Source organism: Cajanus cajan, chromosome 10 (assembly GCF_000230855.2).
Source record: "Cajanus cajan strain Asha chromosome 10, NIPB_CcT2T_4, whole genome shotgun sequence".
Lineage (NCBI taxonomy): Eukaryota > Viridiplantae > Streptophyta > Magnoliopsida > Fabales > Fabaceae > Cajanus > Cajanus cajan.
Genome location: NC_138526.1, coordinates 47149189 through 47162184, shown reverse-complemented (window position 1 = coordinate 47162184; position 12996 = coordinate 47149189).

The window sequence follows — 12996 nt, the reverse complement described above, 5'->3', positions numbered from 1 at the left end:
TTATAAAATTGTTTAAATTTCTTTTTTTATATATAAATTACAATAACTATCTTGAAAAAAAAATATATATAGTAACTATTATTCACCAAGGACAATTTTAGGTGATTTTCTTCAATGTGAGTAGTCTTAGGATTTTCTTCACCTCTTTTTTTTAGTATATATTTTTTTTTATATTTTATAACTATTTTTAAATTAAATTATTAATAGTTACAAAATTATATTACCATATAAATTATTTATCGTAATTGAAAATATATTTTGTATGTCTAAAATATTTATTTGTTATACATTTAGATTATAATATAATTTATATAAACAAATGTTGTTGTCAACCATTAGGGGTGTGCAAAAAATCCAAATTGATCCGAACCGATCCATAACCGATCCGATCCATATTGAAAAATCCGATTCATTTTGAAAAAAAATCCGAACCGAACCACTTTATAAAACCGGTTCAGTTATCCGATCCATTTTTACAAAGTGGATCAGTTCGGTTCGGTTTGGTTTTCTAAAAAAACCGATCCATATATGAGTAAAAAAGTGGATAACTGCACCGCACCGAACCGATCCAATTTCAAAAAAACCGATCCATATTTTAAAAAAACCAAACCGATCCACTTTATAAAAAATGGATCGGTTAACCGATTCACTTTTATAAAACGGTTCGGTTCGGTTTGGATCGGTTTTTTGAAAAAACCGATCCATGAACACCCCTATCAACCATAGTTATAGGTAATTTACGTTGCACCGCTCTTTTTGATCATTGGATTTATTTGACTCCTACGTTAACATGGTCTCTTTCAATACCAAGTTGATTTTTTCTTTTCCTTATTTCACTACAATCTCCCATAGGCAACCTGAAAAATGATCTCCCTTCTCTTATAATGGTGGCGCAAGTGGAGAGGAGCGGAGGGATAGGGAGGAGGAGGAAGAGGCAATAGAGAGAGAGGAAGAGGCAGCAAGGGGGGCATTTTAGGAAACCAAAGTCCCAATGAGCAAAGCGTTTCGACGTACACACTCTCACATGGCATTCCATCGAATATTTTGTCTGTCTCCTAAATCCTAATGACCCACACGCGATTTACATGTGAACCAACTATGTGCGCAAGAAAATGTTGTTTCACCCTATGTTTGTTTCTATTGATTTGGAGACAAATGATTTTAAAATAGGTGGAAAAAAAAGATAGGAAAAATAAATTTGAATGGTTTAGGGTTTTGTAGCAAGGTTTTGTTGGAATCTCGTGAGTTGAGGGGTGCTTCATCAAGGAAGGAAAACACGTATAGGATAAAAGATAGATGTGATGGTAATGATTTGAGAATTGTTTTGATTGATAAAATGAGAACGATTATGTGCAATTGCAAGGTGATATGTATTATTGAGGGGAAGAAGGTGAGAATAACGAAGTGTGTTGTTGCTCACCATTCACCAACATATGGGGGACTAAAAGTGTTTCCAATGTCATGCAAGGGGAGCAGATTGCAACTGGATGGCCATCTTGGCTAACAACAGTGGCTGAAGAGGCTGTCAAGGTTGTTTATTTTTTAGACTTGCTTTTTTACCTCATGTAAGCCCCCTGTTTTTGTTGGTGTGTTACACTTCCTTAGTTCATATTATTTTTAAGCTTTATTAAGAAATTAGGGACATATCATTGACATTTTTTCATTAATTAGAATATTAAGTTCTACATTTGATAGTATGCTAAATGATATTAGGGACATATCATTGATCTTTATGACAAACATTTTATTCATTGTACAGATGAAAAACAAATTTAATGAATGGTGATGGGTTATAACTAGAGTTTAATCAAAAAGACCAGATTCAAGGAATTTGAAAAGACTATAAATTTCAAGTGTTTTTATTTAAGATGCATCGATTTGTCTAACTAAATAGTTTCATTTCTCACCAACCAATGACTTGAATTCAAACATATGTAAGTTAAAAAATGTTAGACATTCCATGGGTGAGTTGGACCTACATTTTGTTCATTGTACAAATTGAAAGACAAATCAAATGAATGGTGTGATGGATTGTTAAGTTATATGATGTTAAAGTTTATCATTTTATATTATTATATTGAATATTTATGTTTTCTTTTTGGCATGTTTTATTTTTATAATGTAAAAAACAAAACTTGAAAGAAATTATAATATTATGTGGACATTAAGCATGCTTCTTACAAAAGTGAGTTAAGAGTCTAACTCAACCTTATAAATTTCGCTTATAATGTGAGGATTACTCTTCACTTATGTATACTAATATGGTCTTTAGGGGTGGGTAGACGGACTCGGGTCCGCGGACCGGTCCGTAAGTCCGCGGATTTCGCGGATAACGGACCCGTTTTTTTCAAATCCGTATGACTATGTCTAATTTTTGAGCCCGGCCCGTGAAGTCCGCGGACTTAGCGGATTTAATCCGCGGGCTCGCGGGCTAGTCCGCGGACTTCACTAATTAATATTTTTAAATATTATGATTTTAATATTAAGTTGTGTATTTAATTTTTTAAATTATTATGACATTAAAATTATGTTTAGTTGGTAGGTATTTGTCATTTGAATTACTTTTATGACATTTTGATGCTTTTATTATTGAAAGTTTGGTACTATTATTTAAGTATTTGTAATTATTTTTATTTTAGTATTTTAATATTTAGTATTTTAAACCATTTTAACTATTGATAAATTTTAGTATGATAAAATTTAGCTTATAAATAAAAAATATTTTTTTCTTCTAATTTTATGTATTTTTATTTTTTAAAATTTTATTTTTTTGAACCATTATTTAGGCCCGCGGACCGGTCCGTTATCCGCGGATTTTGGCGGGCCGGATACGGACTTAAAAAATAAGTCCATTTATTTTACGGACCGGACTTATCCGGCCCGTATAAAACGCAGGTTTTACGGACCGGGCCTTAAACGGGCCGGACCGGTCCATATACCCACCCCTAATGGTCTTATTTCAAGACGATATAGGATTTTTAACACTCAACATGAAGTTTGTAGGATTGAGCATCTACAAATAGTTCGATAATGATACAATAGTGAATGACACGATAGGTCCAACAACAATCAATAATCATTAGAATATAGGCTCGATACTATCTGCTAGTTATTGAGTATTTATTTGTGTATAAATTCAAATATGTTTTCATATTCATAATCATTATTTTCTTCACTGCATTAATTTATGTTGTTTATTGATCAAAGTGAGTTTGTTGTTTAATATTATGTTATATATTTGTCAGTTATTCAACTATATGTTTAGTCTATTGAGAAGACAAGTGCAAAGCTTAGGTACACTAGTGAAGATAGTGATTATATCATATATGTATAAGAGGAGAGTTGAGGACTCTTCGACATTATCACAAGCATAAGAAACAAATACAGAAGTCATCGACCCATTACAATGGCTCATACAAATTGATAATTCAAACATTAACACTAATGGACCTTATGATGGGCCTACTTATGGGCCCAAGCCCATTTAAGTCGGTATAAATAATCATGATTAGTGACATAAAAGGTACATTCCCATTATTACTAGAATTAACTGTCATTGACCTGTCTGACTTCGAATACTAACTTGAGCGTTGGAGTGTCTTTTGCAAGTATCACTCTATCCTATTTGCACAAATATGACCAAAGCTATGAGTTGGGAAGGACAGGTAAGCACTGCTTAGACAAAAACAGAAAAAGAAGGATAAGAATGATAAAATTATTGAAATACCCTTGTGCAAGTACAATGATGATGATTACTATAAAAATTCATATAGTAAAGAAAACAATGATTGTGAATATGGAAAAGGACTAAATTTATAACACATAGAAATACTCAACATCTAATAAATAATTTTGGAGTCTATATTCTAACGATTATTAATTATTGTTGGTCTTATCATACCACCCACTATCAAGTCATTATCAAATTACTTGTAAGTGTTTAATCTTATAAAGTTCACGTTGAGTGTTGAAGATCTCACATTGTCTAAAAATAAGACTATAACAATATATATAAGTGAGGACCAATTTTTATTTTACAATTCAATTTTGTAAAATTGAGTTAGACATTTAACTAATTTTCTTAAGATGAATTCATGTGATCTTTTAACCAATAATCATGGTTTGAATTTATGGGTTGATCTTCTAATATTTTCATTGATTCATAGGATAAGCATTTAATTACATGTATAACTTCTCTTGTTAGTAAACTACCAAATTTTAAATCATTATTCATATTATATGCATCATGGGGGTCAATGAACTAATTGATTATAATTATAATTAATTTTTGCTTAGATAATTTTTTTGGCAAATAGATAAATTTGTTAAACAACAATCTTACACATTTTACGTATCTAGACAAAGAAAAAATATTTTCTTATGTAATAAATTAACTTTATGGAGTAAAAAGTTGTTGACAAATAACTATAAATTTAAAATTCCAACACCATGAAAATACTTATTTTAAAAAAAATTACAAATATACAACATTTTTTGCAAATAACTTTTATTTTTTTTTTAAAAATAGTTGAAATGTACCATTGTAATTTTTTTCCCCATATTTGCTATTTAGAGCATGTTTGGAAAAGATTTTTTTTCCATTTTTATTTATTTCTTTGAAGAAAAAAAATGCTTGCAAAGTCAATTTTAGACTAATAATTTAAACTTATAAATATTTTTCTCTTAAAAAAAGTTATTTTTATTAAATTGAAATTTTGAGGCGATAAATTTTTTAATAATTTTTTATTTTAAGCTAATTTACAACACGTAAGACTCCATTTTTTAAAAATATTGTTATTATTATTATATGGTATTTGGTTATAATTATTTTTATTATTATAGGGAAATATTATTTTATACATTTTAAATAATTATTTTATACGTATTAAATAAGTATTTTTATTAGCATTTTAATAATTATTTATATGTTTTAAAAGATAATTTTAGGAGCCGACATGAGATACAACCCTCTATATTTTTATAATTAAATTAATTATATATTTTATTATAAAATTTAAAAGTTTGATTTTATAAAATTATATTATAATATTTTGGGTCAAAAATATTTTTTTTTATTATTAGGGAAAAGTATTTTATATTATATTTATTTATTTGATTATTTGGGGGAAAAAGAGAAGCAGGTCGGGAAGTGAAATGAATTGGGTTGACCTAGTTTAAGGGAATGTTAAAAAGGGATTAGCAAATTAACCCTCATTTATAATTATTTCTATTTGCATGTTTAATAATTATAATAATTTATGTATGGATTTACGCTAGTATTTTCTGGTGTTAATTACTATGATTTATGTTTTGGATGATGGATTGCATTGATTGAAATGTGTCTGAGTTATGGTTTATGAGAAATTGGGGGTTATGGAATTGATGCATGCTTCTATAAAATTGATGTGTTATAATGTGTTTTCAAGTAGTTGTGATGAGTTATAACCTATTGGAATATGAAAATAGTGTTATTTGATGATTGACAAATTATGAGATGTTTGTTTGCATTTTTATAATTGTAGAAAGTCGCATTAGTGTCGTACTTAGTTCCTCGTGCAGGACGCACCTTCATTGAGATAAAGGTAGAACCTAGAAGGTTGCGTTAGACGAAAATGTAATTTCATTGGGCATGATCTCTTGAAGTAGTCATTCATCGGCATAATTCCTTAAGTTGATATCTACCAGGCTTTATCACCGAGCAATATTTCTCGACGTTGGACATGGACGAGAACAGGAACTCTCGGTTGAACTAGGTGTTGGGCAAAATTATAATTTCATCGGGCGTTAGTCAGAAATGGAATTGTAATTAGATGAAGTGTATAGTTGGATGACCTATGTGTTGCTATACACACACATACATACACATATATATGTGTGTGTGTGTGTGTGTGTGTGTATGTATATGTGTGTGTGTGTGTGTGGTGGTGGTGGTGTGTGTGTGTTGAAATGGAATGGTTCTGAATGTGAATTATAAATTAAGATGTATGAGAATGTTATGTATGATGTCTTGGCACGAGCGTGACACGATGTTGGATGTATGACATGGTGTATACTTAAATTATAATGTGGTAATGGGAATTGAATGAACTTATAATTGATAATGTGAAGTATGATTAACCAAGGTTTAATTATTTATTTAATTGGGCGTGTATTGGTTAGATTTTCCTATCATGATTTATATATAAATGTCTTCTTTTCTCACCATACATCTTGTGATTGTTTTTAGGTGAAGAAATTATGGATGTGAGTGACACTCAAGGTGTCGATAGTTGGGTTGAGGGATTGCTCTGACAGTGTGACATTAGGGTGAGAGATTTTATTTGATAATTTTTATTGTATTTGGGACTTCATGTTCCTTTATTTAAGTATAATTGCAAACTATTATTTTCAAATTTTGATTTTTTGATTAAACTATTATTTGAAGGTTTCATTTGTGAACCATTTTACCCAAGATTTTGATAATTTATTCTTCATTTTATTACTATATGTGTTGAGATAGAATGTGTATCACATTATTTTTTTTTTGTTGTGTCTAAACAAAATTAAACAACTTAAAATTATATTTTAGCAAACTTATTCAATCAAAATTTTATTCTCATTATAGTCTATTATAACAATAATCAATCATTCTCATAATCAATTATTGTATGTTTGAAACAATAATTCAAATTTGTTAAAAAAAAATAAGTTATTTTCATGTATATTAAATTTTAAAATTTATGATTATTTTTCAACATCTTATTTCTCCTAAAACTAATTTATCATGTAGAAGTTGATTTTCTTTATTGTATCCAAACAAAATTAAATAATATGAGTGCAAAAGAGATAAATTATGTCGAATTTACCTATTTGACTTTATTGGATCCAAAAAATTGATTAATTTAACTCAAATTTGATCAATAATCGAAAAATATGAAATGAGATTAGGTTTACTCAACATTTTAACCTAATATATCAATATCAATAATATGTATGATTAAATTGTAGAAAAAAATAAGTATAAAAATTAAATTAAGATATATTTTATGAAATATTTTTTAAATAGTTAATTATTAATATAATATTATGTTATGCATAATATTATTTATTAAATAAAATAATTTCATTATTATTATATAATTATTCAAAAAATATATTATTTAAAAAAGATAGCAAGACATTAAATTAGATTAGAACGACTCGAATCAATCATAAAAAAAAGACATCGAGTCATTTTAAAATTCAAAATACTTCAATCATCTTTGGGTCAGGTTAGGTCTTATTCATTCTAATTAAATATATATTAAATTTACTTTTCAACAAGTTTATTCTAATTATGATCTATTATACATATAATTAATTATTAAAATAATTTAATTTTTAAATTGTTCCAAACTCACTCTTATTATGTAAAAGTTCATGTTTTTGGTTAAGTAAAATGAAGTTAAATATCTCAAAATTCTATTACAACAAATTTGTTCAAATAAAAATTCACTCTAATTTTAATAATAATCAATTATATATAGTTAATTATTGAAATAATTTAAATTTTATAATTGTCATAAACATATTGTTTTTGTTCCTATATGTAAAATTATTTTCACTTTTTCCGTTGTCCCTTTCTGTAAAACTCTTTTTTAATTGTTAGATATATTAATTATATATTTTTTAACATACTTTTATTTAATTAATAATTCTCTTAGATAAAAGATAATAAATATTTGAAATTAATTGGATAGAGACTCTATCTTATTAATATTGGAGAAAATAAATAAACATATAAATATTTTTAAAAAAATATTAATTAGTAGATGAAAAATTAATTAATTAAAAAATATTTATTTAATTTTTTAAAATTATTGACAAATTTAATAATTTTAACTAAATTATCAATTTTTCTTAAAAAGTGTAATTTAGTTAAAACATCTTATAGTTAGAGGAAAAAATAGTATTAAATCGTAACAATTTATGGATTGAAACTCAAAATTTCACTTTAATCCATAAAAAAAAAACATTCAAAGATTTTTGCTTGGATAATTTGGCGAAAAACAAAATAATCTTGCACTTCCCATGGTGTCACCATCCTAGTTTCTCGCTCAAATTAAACTTTGTAAAAATTCAAGAAGCCGAATATAATTATTTTATATTATTAAAAAAAGAATTTCAGTCGTTTTTTTCGAATTTATGTATGAAAACCCAAAATTTTACTTGAACATATAAGAGCGTACATAATTGTCACATCATAAAAGTTTGATTCTACTTATAAAAAAACGATTTTCTTTTGGAATATTCTTAACATATCAAAGAATCATTTCAAGATTTTGCATTAGATAAAATCTGCATGAAAGAACCCTAAATATCTCGAGATACCATCTTTCTTACTTTTCACCCAAATTCAACATCTCCAGGAAATCCAATTTTTTAAAATATTAAATGTTAAAGTAGAACAATAATAATATTAAGAAATATACACTTTATATGAATTTAAAATATTGATTATATTAAATTAATAATCCTAAATATTGATTAAAAGATACACTACCCAAATTTTAAGTTTTCAACAAGGTAAACTGTAGAGAGCAAAATGAATGGGATGAGTACAAAAATAATTTAATCACATTATTTATTAATCTTTGACACTTCTTGTCATGGGCCTAGTTAGGCCTATATTGCCTTCCACATAATATTTGTATTTGGGATTCAAAATCCACAAATGTTATACACATCTCCACTTTCTAATAGATATATATGCTTTATTCTCAATTTTTTTCAAATAATTTATTGAAAATATTTATTGTTTAAAAATAAATTTTATTTTTAAAAATATATACTTTATTCACCTATCTTTCTTCACTTTTTATTTATTTATTTCGCTACTCTATTATTCTCTATTCATTTTTCATATGTCTTCTTTCTTTTACTTTTTTATTTCTTGTTATTTCTCTCTAACAATCAAGACATCCATTACCTCATTTTTTTTAAATACTATTTTTCTTACTCTTGAGTTCAATACTTTTAATCACTAATTTTCATTCATTCTATCTTTAATATTGTATACATTTGATATAAGATTTCAATTTTATGAAGACATCATTTCTAATACCATAAATCTAAACAAATGTTAATAAACCAAAATAATATAATTTCATTAGTTTAGATAATAGTTAAAAAAATAAAAAATAAATTCCATTGTATATATAAGTCTAAACAAAAGTCAATAAATTAAAAAATATTTAAACTTTATATAAGTCTAAATAAAATTTAAAAAGTCAATAAAAATGTGTTATATAATTAAATAAATTTATTTAGGTAATTTTATTATATATATATATATATATATATATATATATATATATATATATGATAGTTAATAGGTACTCTCAAAGACTTTAATACCTGTCCCTACTTATTAATGGATATTTGTATTTTAGTATGTGTATTTCACAGGTTAAATATTTATTACATGTAACTATATTTTATAATAAATTATATATACAAGTAAATACTATATTTGAATATATAAATTATATATAAAACTTGTATAAATAGATATTTTTAAACTTATAAATTTAATTTTTAATTTTAAAAAAATAATTTATATTGTGGCATAAAAATATTTTTAATTATTGATAATTTATCTTAAAAATATTAAATTCTAATCCATAAATAATATAATAAATAATAAAATTGAATTAGATAAAAAATTAAAATAATACTTTAAAACTTTCCATTAAAGAATAACTTCTAAAAATGTTATTACGCAACTTAAATATTCATTTAATATATAAAGTTGATTAATATGTCAATTTAAATTATGTGTGAATATCCATTAAAATATTTATTTATTATTTTTTATAGGTTTTATATATAGGTATTGGGTACAAATACTTTTATCATCCTTGTCTACGATCACAGTTTTCATTTCTAATGAGTGAACACGAAGTTTCAAATATTAATTATCAGTTTTAGAGTTGTCAATTTAGACATAGTTCGATGGACTAAGTCACAAATTATATCAGTTTGAAATGATGACCCAAATAAAATCAAGCCATTTTGGACCAATCCACTAAGTCCAACAGGTTAAAGGAGTCCAGGTCAAGTTTACCTGCAAGTTTAATGGATGACTTATTAAATTAATAAGAAAAATAATTTGAACTATTGTCATTTTCAATCTATAAATCTTCAATATATTATAAAATAATAAAATAAAATATAATAATAGTAATAATCTTTTACTCTTTTGTATTTGCTTATAAAATTTTGGTTACAAACTTAAAATTAGGGTTAATTGTTGTGAGAGTTTCTCTAGTCCTGATTAAGGTACTAATCATTTAAGACATAATATTATTTGTTAAATGTAGTGAATCTCTTAAGTACCAAGATGTTGGATAACAAAGTCGTGAAAATTTAATCATTAGACTTATAGAGATACACTTATTGGGTGTATTACCAAGCATGATCTTCCATATATTTATGCTTATTTAAAGATGTTTAGATAGAGAATAGAGTGTTAAATCATAGTTTTAAACCCAAATGTAGAAACATTTCAACAATTAATCGCAATAAAGTGTTTTTAATTGAATGTGAAAAATTAAAAAATGTATTAACTACTATTTCATGTAGAATATGCTTGACTTCTAATATATAGACATCTATAACTACCCACAATTATACGATTGTGGCTGACTGACTAATCATCTATAACTAGTATATAATATTAATTAATATCATATTATAATTTTTAATTTTTCATTATAAAAATATATTTAATTTTTTTAATTAGACCAATTTGACTTGTTAACTTGATGACTGGACATGGATCAGATTAGACAAAAAATAAGAGTAATTTTTTTTAGGTGAAATCAACCTAATCTAAAATAATATTTCATCCATAAAAATTAAATTTTACTAAACTACCTATTTAACACTTTTATTTCATCTTCCTATAATTGTTTTAGTTTTCTCCCTCAATATCCATTATGAAGTGTCCTCTATATATTTTCATGGGTAGACCATTTCACTAATCTCAAACCTTAGCACACTGTTTTTAAAGGATTTCAAAAAGATAGAAGTAGAGCAAAGAGAGAAGTAGAAGAGAAAATGATATTTTTGGTTATTCACACTGCACCAAAATTAATTTTTGTGGCAATTAATTTATTATTTAGCGGCCATATAAATGACCATTATTTTTTTACCAGCATTTAAATAAAGGCTGGTGTATCAAATGTCGTTAATACTATTACCGACATTTATATAAAATGCTGGTAAAGATCTACTAAATTGTCGGAAAAACTTATTTTTTTAGTGGCAATTCTAGTAGCCATTTTAAAGGCTATTAAAAGTTATTTTTTTTTCAATTGTATCCTTTACTTTAAATAATTTATTCCTATAATTTCCTTTTCTAAATTCATAACTTATATACTTTTTTTTATCTCTACTCGATGTGAGATTTGTAAGATGAGGGTTGTCTTTTATTTATATATTTTTTAATTGTCTTGTCTCTTAAGAAATGTGAGATTTATAAGGTGAAAGTTGTTCTCTAATTGTTTTATAACACTATTGAATTTGGTAATAATGGTGATTTGATATTAATTTAGATAGTGAATTAGGAGTCAACCCTATAAAATGAACTTGTAAGGTGATAATTATTACTTACTTATATACTATTTAATTATCTTATTTCTAATCAATACGGGACTTAAGTTTTTTCTAATAAATAATTGTCGCTAGTAAACTTTAATGTAATATAAATACATTTTTAGTAATTATTATATATTAGCCATTAATATTTTTATATATGACAGCAATTAAATTATTATCATTAAATAATTGTCGTTAATAACAAATTTTGTTGTAATGTCAAAAAGGTAGAAAAGATAAGCAAGAAAGATGTATGTGATGAAACCCACACAACAATAAACTCTCTCCTCAAGAAAAGAGACTTTCATGAAAGAAAAGAAAAAATATTTTTTTTGGGGCTACTTAAATGTAATGACAAATTTAGCCTTTTGTTTTTTATTATATAAAAAAAATATAAGGATAAATATGTTATTATACAATTATACTTACTTTACTTTTTATACTACTTCTGTCTTATTTTTTCTTAAATCAAACAATTTAAAAACTAACTTATTTTATATTCATTCTTTCTTGTCTTTCTTTCTACTGCACTTTTTTCTTCTTATTTTTTTTCTTACCCAAACAAAGCATAAGAAACAGGATTATTAGATTTTGTTTTCAACGCTTGATTTCAACTTCTCACAGTTAACGATTAGCTCATTTCATTTGTAGTCAATTAAATTACTTTGTTCCCCCACCTCTAACAATATTTTTTGTTACAAGACGTAAGTTAATCAATTTCTTTAAATTTTTGAGTTTTTTTTTTCTTGCTTATTTAATGATTTCATAGGCATGATACTTTCTCTCCCTCTCATTATTACTGTCGTTCACAACTTTTTTTTTTTCTTTTTTCTTTTTCCTTCTTCAGTAATACCATAACAGTGAGTTTCCACTGGGTTGTCTATATCCAAATGAAATACATGAAAATTATTATTCGATAATCTTTGTAATTGTATACTTTTTTTTTCCTGGATGTTTTTTAATCGTTTTATTTTAACATTTTGCTATTTTTTTATTTTTATATTTATCGATGACTTACAATACTACTTTTATCCGGTGTTGATCCGGACATTTCATCGATCCCGAGTAAAATAATAAATATGAGTTTCTATATATATAAACATATTACAAAAAATACTATAAATTATGATATATGTGTTATTATCTATATAATATATGTAAATATAAATTTATTTGATATAATTACATAATTTTAATAATGATTTTAAATGAGATTTAACAACATATTTTATATGTCACTATAGTTTATGCTTATATTTTTTAACAATGTATCAACATATATAGTATTTTCTAGTGTAGTTAAAAAATAATTTTTAATAATAATTTTAAATGAAATTTAACAACATATTTCATATGTCACTATAGTTTATGCTTATA